Here is a 13,104-nt window from a genome sequence, read left to right on the forward strand (position 1 = left end):
ATGGCTGGCCTTCAGTCAATACTGAAGATTGACCTTGGCCAAGAGGCATCAGTTGCCAGTTTGTTATGTCTGGTCCCACACGATGGCATGAAATGAAAATAAAGGAGGAGAAAGAGAAACCTGCCAGCCCTCAAAACATGGAGGCAAGGCTGCATGGGCTGATATCTCCCAGTCCCTCTGGGAGATCACTCACCCACCCTGCCCATCTCATCAGTGCCCCCCGCAAGAATTGGGGCTGAGGCTTCAGCAATGGGCTTGGTGTCTCTTCTGGGTGTAACTGCTGGCACCTGTAAAGGAGGGGGCAAGGAAGGGAGGAAAGACTTCACCCAGGGGAGAGGCTCTTCTATCAGGTTCCTCCAGGTCACAATATAAAGGATTTGATCAGGGTGTCCACTCCTAGGGCAAAAAACAATGTTTTCCAACCTCAAGTTTAGTATTTAGATGAAAGGTCCCCTCTGATGGCCATCCTACATTGAAGGTAGGCCATTCAGTGGAACAAAATGTAATCCTTCTGTCTTTTTTAACGTTTCCCCATTGTTATGGGAAACTGCTTTGACGTCCTTCCAGAGTCCTAAAGGGGAGGAAAAAATCTGTTCCATGTTATTAAGTCAGGGGAGGAACATCCGTAGGATTAGGGCAATGACAAGGCACAAGACACAGACACACAGGGCCCAAAAAAACAGATGTGTGCTACAGATTCAGATCCGTGGTGGCCAGAAGAGTCTGAGTCCTTAGGGGACAGCTCAATAATGCCAAACACAGTACAGATGGGAGCAGGTCTCCCCAGCAGGTTTGCTCTGTCAGGGACAGAGCCCCCACTCAGATTAGCAGGTTTGCTCTGTCCAGGACAGAGCCCTCACTCAGATGAGGGGGCAGGACGTCTTGTGCCTCCTCCAGGTCTGTCCTTAGCACATTCACCAGGACATATGACCTGATTAGAATAACAGAACTACAGATGCAGCAGATGTGGCTTGCCAGCAATCTGAAAGTAAAAAAAGGGAAGAAAAAAGAAAAGGAACAAAAACAGAAACACACTTACCAGCTGGCAACCTGAGCTCCACGTGTTGGGGGTCCACAGGATCTCTGGGGTCCCAGATGAGCCCCCAAATGTTATGCCCAGTTCTTCGTGCCCCCAGTGACCACCAAGGAGAACCAAACATGTATGCAAAGGCAAGGAGCTTTATTTCGGGCTTAAGCTCAGACTCTTGACTTCACCAATGCAGTGGATCCGTACAAGAGCCCTGAGCAGCAGTGGGACAGGTTTTTTTTAGGGATTTGAACAAAGAAGTAGGGGAATGGTTACATGATTGGTAGATTTAAGTAGTAACTGCAGTTGTATTTTTCTGATAACTTAGGATGCTGGGGGCAGAGCTGGTGGGCAGGGGACTAGAGGAATTTCAAGCAGATTATGTAACCTTTATTGTGATTGGCTATGTGTGTTTGAGGAATTTAAGCAACTTGTCTTATGACTATAGAAATGTATGGCGTAAGCAATTTGTGATTTTTTTCAGTAACTGTGAAGTTCTTATTTAAACCTTTCTGGTAAACAGAAATTTAGGTCTACTGGTGACTCTGAAGCCTGTCATGGCATTCCTCTGGTTCCTGAGTCCTTCAGTATATATCTCCAGAAATTATCTTTCTTGTAAATATACAAATATGTTTACTGCAAGTTTGAAAGTTGAAATTGAAACGTTTGCCAAAAGTGCAGAAAGATAAAAGAGCTGGGAGAACTGTTCCGAGAACTTACAAAGTCACTGACAAATGATGACCTGGTGAAGGTATATAAGTTAACAATTGCAAAAAGAGAAATTGGACAAGTAAGATGGCAGCACTGATATTTCAAAAGAGAATTGTTTGATTAATAAAAGTTAAAAGGAACTTCCTGAAAAAATGATGCAACTCTCAGCATTCCAAGTATGACCCTTTCATGATAGTCAAATGTAAAGTGAAGAATATACTATTCATAGTTTTATCAGGAAATTACACTCCAAAAAGTAAAAAAAAAAAAAAAAAAATGATTCCTTTCTTTAGACACACTGAGATAAGGTCACACAGAGAGCTAACAAAAGACAAATGTGTTTTTCCTTAAAATTACTAGTCATTATTTATTAAATCATATCATTTAACAAAACATAACCTGGGCTGGAGAGATAACTCAGCAGTTATGTTGTTTGCCTATGAAGCCAAAGACCCAGGTTTGATTCCCTACCACTTATGTAAAACCAGATGCACAAGGTGGTGCATGTGTCTGGATTTGGTTTACAGCCACTAGAGGCCCTGTCACACCCATTTTCTCTCCTTCTGCCTGGCGTGTTGTCACAGAACTTTAACACTAACACTCAGCAGGCAGAGGTAGGAGAATTGCTGTGAGTTTGATCCCATCCTGAGACTACCCAGTGAATTTCAAGTCAGAATGGGATAGACAAAGACCTTAGATCAAAAAACCCAACAAAGAAAAGTAATACTAATAACCTGCTACTTGGTATGTGCACACCCTGTCTCACCCCTTCTCTCTCCCGCCTATGCAGCTCTCTCTCCCTATCTCACCTGTTTTCTCTTACACCTGTTATAATAAAGTATCTCCTAAGCTCAAGAAGAACCAAAATTAGAAAGTAGTTTAATTAGATGTTGTGTTTAATGCAGCATAAATCTCTTTTCATAATCATTATAGACAGGTACTCATTTTGTAGGCCAGGCAGACCAAAAATTCATGACCCTCTTGCCTCAGCATCTCAAGTGCCAAGATTACAGATATAACACACAGCATTCATTAATTATTGTTTTACTTTTGAACTAAGAACCCAATCAATCCTTTTATTTTTCCATTATTCTCTTCCAATATCTTGTCCTGCTACCATATTGTCCTGAACAATGAGGACTCTTCATGATTAGGTAGGTTAACCAGGCTTCCTTTGATCTTGGAATATATATTCCACAAATACTATATTATCATTTGTGGGTGATCACCTTCATAGTTCTAGATGTATGCTATTTTTAAAATTTTTTTGGCTTATTTTTATTTATTTATTTGAGAGTGACAGACAGAGAGAGAAAGAGGCAGATAGAAAGAGAGAGAATGGGCACGTCAGTCCTCCTGCAACTGAAAATGAACTCCAGATGCGTGTGCCCCCTTGTGTATCTGGCTAACATGGATCCTGGGGAATTGAGCCTCGAACCAGGGTCCTTAGGATTCACAGGCAAGTGCTTAACCACTAAACCATCTCTCTAACCCTCTAGATGTATATTAATGTCTGTTAATCAATGTTTTCACAGATTATTATGCCTTGAAACAAAGTTAAATTGAAAAGTAGAGTGATTTTAATTTAAATTTTAAATGTAAGCTTTGTGTATGTGTGCAGAGTGGTGTGATGTCAGCCATAATCATGGAATGCTACTTTTATTCTGGATCCAAATGCCTTTTACAGGAAGTAATTTTTACTTAGGTAGACAAAGAAAATGGAAGCCCTGAAGAAAAATTAGCCCTAATGTCTTTGAAACATTTATGGGGAAAGTAGCAAACAAAATTTTAAACTTCATCATTATCATTACTGCCTTTCAAAAGGTAGACTTTGGGGCATACCATGATTTTCCATAGTTCAAACATCTTCCACCTTCCAAATTATAGGAAGAGTTTATTTAAAAACATTATGTGATTTTTCATAATGCTTACATTGAGTTTGTGTATGGTATTGGGTTGTATTGAAATTGTAGCAACATTATATCTTTTAATCCATACGTACAGATGTCTAATGATTAATCTATGCTCAAATAAAATGTTCTTTAGTTCTTCTGAGTTTTTTTCTTTAAATGGGCTTGTTCTTTAATTTCACCTCATCATAAACAATGGTACTTATGAAATTATAGTATATCTCAATACCATTTCTTCTGCAAAGTTAATATATAGAACATCTAATTTTTAATATTTTATTTAGATTCCAGCAGAGAGAGAGAAACAGATGACAAGGTGGTGCATGTGTCTGGATTTGGTTTACAGCCACTAGAGGCCCTGTCACACCCATTTTCTCGCCTTCTGCCTGGCGTGTTGTCACAGAACTTTAACACCAACACTCAGCAGGCAGAGGTAGGAGAATTGCTGTGAGTTTGATCCCATCCTGAGACTACCCAGTGAATTTCAAGTCAGAATGGGATAGACAAAGACCTTAGATCAAAAAACCCAACAAAGAAAAGTAATACTAATAACCTGCTATTTGGTATGTGCACACCCTTTCTCACCCCTTCTCTCTCCCGCCTATGCAGCTCTCTCTCCCTATCTCACCTGTTTTCTCTTACACCTGTTATAATAAAGTATCTCTTACCACTGAAAATGAACTCCAAATGTCTGTGTCACTTTGTACATCAGCATGTGTACTCAGAAATTGAATCTGGGAAGTCATACTTTTCAAACAAGTGCCAGTAACCACTGGTCCACCTCTCTAGCCCTTCTTTTTATATTTATTTTTGTATTATTCTTATTTATTTATTTAAGAGGGAGAGAGAGAAAGAAGGAGAAGAATGGGCACACCAGGGCCTCTAGCCATTCCAAAGGAATTCCTGATGCATGTGCCACTATGTGCATCTGGCTGACATGAGCTCTATGGAATTGAATCTGAGTCCTCAGACTTTGCAGGCAAGTGCCTAAACCACTAAGCCATCTCTCCATACCCAGCCCTTCTTTTTTAAATATATTATTTATCTGAAAGTATAGAGAGAGATTTAACATTTTTAAGTGAACAATTTGAGTCAGATATTGTTCTGAATATGTAGATTACCACACATAACCCTGATGTCAGGCCTACAAATTAGTTACTAATACTATCACTGAAAGGCTTGACCTAAAAGATAGGATAGAAAAATTCAAGATAAACTTTGTAAAGAAACAGATGGTGGTTGCAAAACAGCTAAAGGGGAACCTAAACTTTATGCCCCAGGAAGAGTAAAGTTTAAAAATAGACAAGATATAGATTGAGTCAACAAGTTTCGAGAAAAACAGGAATGAGGAAATGATCTCCCAAGATAGCCCAACTGGAGGCTTAAACCCTGGTTGAATAAAGATAAGATGTTTTGACATAACTGTACCAGTAAAGTTGCAACAAAGGTTAACAATTTCTGCTTTGTAAGCATCCTTGTAAAACCTCCCCCTACCCGCTCTTGCTATAGAAATCCTATAAAAAGAAACCTCCAAAGGGGCTGGGGGTCGATTCCTCTGTCTCCTGCGTGAGATAAGTGTCGACCCCAGAGCTCTGGCCTTCCCGAATAAAGCCTCATGCTTTTGCAGCAAGCTCGGTCTCCTGCGTGTCTTTGGGTGTGTGCTCTCCTGAGACTTGAGTGAGGATCTCCCTCCTGGGAGTCTTTTATTTGGGGGCTCGTCCGGGATTTTCACATCTACCCAGGACTCCAGAGACCCCCCCCTTGGAGGTAAGAAAATTTTAAAGAATGTGTGAGTGTCTGCAGTGCCACTTGTCTGAATAATTTCTGTTGTTCTAATCTGTTTTACTTTCAGTTTGGGCAGCTGTTGTTTGGGGCCGTAAGGGCCTGATGATGGTGGTTGGCAGGACCACAGGCTACAATCCTGGGGGACACCCTAGGATCTGAGGAGAGCTAGGGTTACCTGGCAGTCTCCTATCTGGCGAAGGAAGACCATGTTTTTCTCCTCCTGGAGAATCCATGGAGGCCCCTTCCATCTGAGGTTGCATTTGGGTTTTTGTTCCGGACACGCCAGAGGCGCTGCATTTTTTGGTTTCTCTTTGTAGTATTTTTCTTGTGTTTTTTTGTGGACTTTTGTTCCTGACTATGGGACAGACTGTGACAACCCCCCTACTCTGATGGTATCCCATTTCTCTGAAGTTAGAAGTGTGGCTCATGACTTGTCTGTTGAAATTAGAAAAGGTAAGTGGCAGACTTTCTGTTCCTCTGAGTGGCCCACCTTTAATGTCGACTGGCCATCAGAGGGAACATTTGATCTAACCATTATTTCTGCTGTTAAGAATATTGTTTTCCAGAAAGGACCTCATTCTCACCCAGATCAGCACCCATACATTGTGGTCTGGGAAAGCCTAGTGACGGACCCCCCAGCGTAGATCAAGCCCTGGATCTACCCTCCCCCTCAGCCAGGCTCCTGAGTCCTGGCAGTGGCCCAGCCAGCCACAAGGGAAACTGGTAGAATGGCCCCAGACCCCCTGCCTCAACCCCAAATATATCCTAATATAGAGGACCCTCCTGAGTGGCCCTCTGCCCCAATTTCACCGCCCCCACCTTACCCCCCTGCCCTCCCCGCTCTAGTTCCGGCTGAAGGAGGAGGAGATGGCCCTGCTTCAGGAACTAGAAGCCAGAGGGTCCGAAGTCCTGAGGGGCCCAATTCAACTGTAGCCCTGCCCTTGTGAGCCTTTGACCCCCCCCCCCGGACCCCAACACAAACCCACAGGCTCTTCAACTTCTTCAATACTGGCCTTTCTCATCGGCCAACCTCTACAATTGGAAATCTAACCACCCCTCTTTTTCAGACAATCCCTCTGCACTTATAGGCTTAATGGATTCCTTCATGTTTTCTCACCAACCCACTTGGGATGATTGTCAGCAGCTTTTGCAGGTTCTCTTCACTATTGAAGAGCGTGAGCACATCCTCCTGGAAGCTCGCAAGAATGTCCCTGGCCCAAATGGGCAACCTACCCAGCTCCCAAATGAGATCGATCTGGGATTTTTCCCCTCACCTGACCTGAATGGGATTACAACTTAGCAGAAGGTAGGGCTGACAGTCTACTGCTGGGCTCTGATGGCAGGTCTCAGGGAGGCTGCCCAATGCCCCACAAATCTGGCTAAGGTAAGAGAGGTCCTCCAAGGGCCCACTGAGCCTCCCTCTGTTTTCTTAGAATGCTTGATGGAGATTTACCAGAGATATACTCCATTCAACCCCACTTCTCTGGGTCAGCAGGCAGCAATAACAATGGCATTTATAGTGCAGTCCACCCCAGACATTAAAAAGAAATTACAACATCTAGAGGGTTTGCAGGATTTAACTTTGATGGACATAGTTAAGGAAGTTGAGAAGGTCTATCATAAGAGAGAGACAGAAGAAGAAAAAAAGGATAGAGAAAGAAAGGAGGCAGAGGAGAGAGAAAATAGACATGAAAAGAGACAAGAAAGGAACTTGAGCAGGATATTGGCCACAGTAATAGGAGAAAAAGAAAGAAGATTAGGATTAGGGAGGCCTAGATAGTCAGGGCACCTGGGCAACAGGCAAATAACAAAAAAGGAGCCTGAAGGTTTTAAAAAGCCCCTTGAGAAGGATCAATGTGCATATTGCAAGGAAAAAGGACATTGAGCTCATGAATGCCCCAAGAAAAGAGGAGCAAACTCAAAGGTTCTACACCTTGAGGAAGATGACTAGGGTGGTCGGGGCTCGGACCCCCTCCCCGAGCCTAGGGTGACCTTGACAGTGGAGGGGACTCCTATAAATTTCTTAGTGGACGCTGGAGCTGAATTTTTTCTGTTCCAAATGAACCATTGGGAATATTAAAAAATAGAAAGACTATGGTAATTGGGGCTACCGGAAAAAAAAAAAAAATTCCTGGACCACCTCCCGTACGGTGGACTTAGGGAAAGGGCAGGTTTTGCACTCGTTTCTAGTCATACCGGAATTCCCTGTGCCACTGTTGGGAAGAGATTTATTAGCTAAACTAAAGGCACAGATTCGCTTCACTCCCAAGGGACCACAGATAGACTGGGAAGCCCCTTCCACCACGATCCTAGCCCTCCACCTTGAGGAAGAGTACCACCTTTATGGAGGCCAAAAGCCAAAGTCACCTGGACCTGACTTCCAACAGTGGCTAACTGATTACCCCATGGCATTGGCAGAAACTGGGGGCATGGGAATGGCAAGAGAAGTGCCCCCCATTATAATAGAACTAAAGGCAGATACAACACCGGTCAGAGTCCGCCAGTATCCTATGAGCCACGAAGCTCAGAGGGGCATCCACCCTCATATACAGAGACTTATGTCTCAGGGCATTCTGAAGCCTTGTCAGTCACCCTAGAATACTCCTTTACTTCCAGTCAAAAAGCCAGGCACCAATGACTATCGCCTGGTACAGGATCTGAGGGAAGTCAATAAAAGAATACAGGACATTCACCCTACAGTCCCCAACCCTTATAACCTCCTCAGTTCACTGCCCCCTGAAAGGCAATGATATACTGTTATAGACTTGAAAGATGCTTTTTTCTGCCTGACATTGCACCCAAGCAGCCAGCCCATATTTGCTTTTGAATGGAGGCACCGTGAATCTGGTCAAACAGGACAGCTGACTTGGACAAGATTGCCCCAGGGAGTCAAAAACTCCCCCACTCTTTTTGATGAGGCTTTGCATCGGGACTTGGCTCCCTTTAGGGCCAATAACCGCCAAGTGACTTTATTACAATATGTGGATGATTTGCTCCTGGCTGCCTCCACATGGCAAGAATGCCAACGAGGTACTCAAAACTTGCTTACTGAATTAGGAAAATTGGGATATAGGACATCTGCAAAGAATCTGGGGTATACATTAAAAGAAGGAAAACGATGGTTGACTGAGGCCAGAACAAAGACGGTAACCCAGATCCCTGTCCCAACCACCCCAAGACAAGTAAGAGAATTTCTGGGCACTGCTGGCTTCTATAGACTCTGGATACCTAGATTTGCCACCTTAGCAGCTTCCATGTATCCCCTAACTAAAGACAAGGGACATTTTGAATGGACTCCTATCCATCAAGAGGCTTTTGATAAAATCAAACGGGCCTTGCCAATGACCCCAGCCCTGGCTCTGCCTGACCTAACCAAACCTTTCACTCTTTATGTTGATGAATGGGCAGGAACAGCTCTAGGAGTCCTCACTCAGGCCCTGGGTCCCTGGAAGATGCCGATTGCCTACCTGTCAAAAAAACTAGATCCCGTGTCCAGCGGCTGGCCTTCCTGTCTAAAGGCGATGGCGGCAGTTGCCCTCTTTATCAAAGATGCTGACAAATTGACTTTGGGTCAAGCGGTGACTTTAACTGCACCTCATGCCCTAGAAAGCATAATCTGGCAGCCCCCAGACCGATGGATGACAAATGCTCGCATGACTCATTACCAAAGTCTGTTACTAACAGAAAGAATAACCTTTGCACCCCCAGCTGTTCTAAACCCGGCCACTCTGCTACCTGAAGCCGACGAGTCCTCCCCAGTGCATTGCTGTCTGGACATCCTAGCCAAAGAGACGGGGCTACGAGAGGACCTATGAGATTATCCCTGGCCTGGAAGCCCAAACTGGTATACTGATGGCAGTAGTTACCTGGTCGAAGGTAAACGGATGGCTGGGGCAGCAGTGGTGGATGGGAAGCAAACAGTCTGGGCCAGCAAATTGCCTGAGGGGACCTCCGCCCAAAGAGCAGAACTCATTGCCCTAACCTAGGCCTTAAGGATGGCAAAAGGAAAAGCCATCAACATCTACACGGATAGCAGGTATGCCTTCGCCACCGCACATATTCATGTGGCCATATACAAACACAGGGGCCTACTGACCTCCGCAGGAAAAGACATTAAAAATAAAGAAGAAATATTAAGTCTCTTAGAAGCCAGTCACTTGCCTGCCAAAGTGGCCATAATCCATTGCCCAGGCCATCAAAAAGGGCAAGACTCGATTGCTAGGGGAAACCAAATGGCAGACCAGGCAGTAAGGCAGCTGCCCAAGGGCCTATGATTATGATCATAGAACAAACAAACAATTGCATCACTGACTGGGACTCCAACTTTTGACTGTATACCAGAGGATCATCGACTTATGGACAAATTAGGTTTTCAATCTGAAATACTACATGGAGTCAGAAAAACAAAGGATGGAAAGATGATCCTTCCACAGGAGGAAGGGAAAAAATATGTGACCAATTTACATCAATTAACTCATCTAGGGGCCAAGCATTTAAAGACTCTGATTAAGTCCTCTAAATACTATGTGATGGGGCTCCCTGACCTATTAGAAACTGTAACAAAACACTGTGTGCCCTGTGCCATGACCAATGCAGGATATTCAAAATGTTCTCCAGGAAAGAGATTACACGGAGACCGACCTGGAGCCTACTGGGAAGTTGACTTCACGGAGATTAAGCCAGCCAAATATGGCAACAAGTACTTACTAGTTTTTATAGACACTTTTTCAGGATGGGTGGAAGCTTATCCTACCAGGACTGAGACTGCCAATGTAGTGGCCAAGAAGATCCTAGAGGAAATCCTCCCAAGATTTGGAATTCCTAAGGTAATTGGGTCGGACAATGGTCCTGCCTTCGTGGCCCAGGTAAGTCAGGGTTTAGCCAAACACCTGGGGATTAATTGGAAATTACATTGTGCTTACAGGCCCGAGTTCAGGACAGGTAAAAAGGGTGAATAGAACCCTAAAAGAGACCTTGACTAAATTAGCCCTGGAGACTGATGGGACAGACTGGACAGCCCTCCTTCCCTTTGCCTTGTTCCGGGTTCAAAATACCCCTGGAAAATTCAAACTTACACCTTATGAAATTCTTTTTGGGGGGCCACCTCCACTTACTGAATCATGTGGACCCTAGCACTAATTATTCTAAATCTCTGTTTGCCCACATGAAAGTGCTTGAGGTGGTCAGACGTGAGGCATGGGAACAACTCAGAACACCTTAAGAGATTGGAGACTTAAAAGTACCCCACAAGTTCCTGGTGGGAGATTCTGTGCTGATTAGAAGACACCGTGCTGGAAACTTGGAACCCTGCTGGAAGGGCCTCTACCTCGTTCTACTGACCACACCAACAGCCATAAAGGTTGAAGGAGTACCCGCCTGGATCCATGCATCCCATGCTAAGCTTGCCCCGCCACCGGACCCTAAATGGCAAGCCGAGAGGACAAACAATCCCCTCAAGCTTAGACTTCACCATGTGGCTCCTCCTTCTCCAGCTAAGTAATGCTTCCAACCCACATGCCCCCAAAAAGTTGACTTGGCAGGTGTTTCCCAGACCGGGGATATAATATGCAGCATCTCAAAGGATGCCCCCCCCCCTTAGACCTGGTGGCTGATGCTGTCTCCAGTTCTCTGTCAGCTGGCAGCAGGCCTGGAGACTTGGGACGTGCCTGAGATAGGCCCTCGGGATTGGCAAAGTATTCCAATATGCCTGTCTGGGATTTACCCCTGTGCTTTAAATGGGATAGGAGGTCTAGGCTGTGGCCATCCACAATTGAGAGCTGAGCTGCGTAAACATGACTTCTATGTCTTTCCCAGGAATGGGAGAAATTGTGATAAAGCTGTCGAATGTGGTGGGGCAAAATACTACTTTTGTAAAGCATGGGGATGTGAAACAACTGGAACAACCTACTGGAAACCTAAGTCCTATTGGGATGCTATTATTGTTGGCCGGGCGTCCTCTGCCTCTGGGACCCCGGGCCTCCAGAGATCCATATGCAAAGGTGGCCAAGAGGCCTCAGGTCTTTGCTTGCGACCCCTTAGTCCTGGGGGTCACCACTGCAGGCCCAAAATGTGGTTTGGAGAAGGGCCCTGCCAACAATTTGAATGCAACCCTCTAAATATAACCTTTACTGGACCTGTAAAAGAGGCTAGAGACTGGATCAAAGGGAGACAATGGGGAATATGGTTCTACATGTCTGGCATGGACGCAGGCCTCCTCATGACTATATGACTAAAAATAGAAAACCTAAGACCAATGCCATAGAACCTAATCCAGTATTAGCTGAGCAAGACCTCTCAGCACCATTGCCTCCACCTCCTCAAAAACCTATGCCTGGCCCCGCCACTACCAATATAGTCCCAGGGCTCCCCAATATCTCTACCAAAGTCTCTAAGGGTATACTTCATCAGCCCCCAGTGCCAATAGGACAAAGGATATTCAATCTGATACAGGGGGCCTTCCAGGCCCTAAATGTTACCAACCCAGAAGCCACTTCCTCATGTTGGCTCTGTTTGACGTGAGCCCCCCTTACTATGAAGGCCTAGCCTTAATGGGGACTTTCAGTGTTTCTGACCATTCTAAAGGACAGTGCTCTTGGGGGTCTCAAAATAAGCTTACTCTGAGGTGTCCAGAAGGGGGCTCTATATAGGCAAGGTACCCCCAACCCATCAGCATCTCTGCAACTCATCTGTAATTCTCGACAAGAGGATAGAATCAAGCAAGTACCTGGTGCCAGGGAATAATCTGTGGTTGGCATGCAATAATGGATTAACCCCTTATGTCTCAATTGCAGCCTTTGATCAATCTAAACATTTTTGTGTAATGGTCCAGCTTGTTCCCCGAATCTACTATCTCCCCGAGGAAGCAGTCATTGATGAATATGATCATAGGCCTGCCAGATTTAAAAGGGAGCCAATTTCCCTTACCCTAGTGGTTATGCTTGGATTAGGGGTAACTGCTGGTGTAGGGACAGGGTCCGCTGCTCTAATCACAGGACCACAACAATTAGAAAAAGGGCTTAATGAGTTACATACTGTCATTACTGAGGACCTCCAAGCTTTAGAAAAATCTGTTAGCAATCTAGGAGAGTCCCTAACCTCTCTGTCTGAGGTGGTCTTACAGAACCGAAGGGGATTAAATTTACTGTTTTTAAACGAAGGCGGATTATGTGCCGCTTTAAAGGAAGAATGTTGCTTTTATGTAGATCACTCAGGAGCTATCAGAGATTCCATGGGAAAACTCAGAGAAAGGCTAGAAAAACGTCACAAGGAAAAGGAAGCTAACCAGGGATGGTTCGAAGGGTGGTTTAACAGATCCCCCTGGATGACTACTCTACTCTCTACTCTGATGGGACCATTAATAATCCTGCTTTTAATGCTCACAATTGGACCCTGCATAATCAATAAATTTATTGCTTTTATTAGAGAACGAATAAGTGCAGTCCAAATCATGATACTTAGACAACAATATAGAGGCCTTCCAAATCAAGATGAAGCTAACCTTTAGCCTTTCAATTCCCCCAATTTAGAATGTCAACATAAAAATAATAAAGTTGGGCTGGAGAGATGGCTTAGCGGTTAAGTGCTTGCCTGTGAAGCCTAAGGACCCCGGTTCGAGGCTCGGTTCCCCAGGTCCCACGTTAGCCAGATGCACAAGGGGGCGCACGCGTCTGG

At 44.7% G+C, this 13,104-nt stretch overlaps 1 pseudogene; it reads left to right on the forward strand.

The window, feature by feature from the left end:
• The first annotated feature begins 7,482 nt into the window (after positions 1-7,482).
• Positions 7,483-10,933, forward strand: LOC105944793 (annotated as a pseudogene).
• The last annotated feature ends 2,171 nt before the right edge of the window (positions 10,934-13,104 follow it).

The sequence above is a fragment of the Jaculus jaculus genome, chromosome X (genome assembly GCF_020740685.1).
Source record: "Jaculus jaculus isolate mJacJac1 chromosome X, mJacJac1.mat.Y.cur, whole genome shotgun sequence".
Taxonomy (NCBI): domain Eukaryota; kingdom Metazoa; phylum Chordata; class Mammalia; order Rodentia; family Dipodidae; genus Jaculus; species Jaculus jaculus.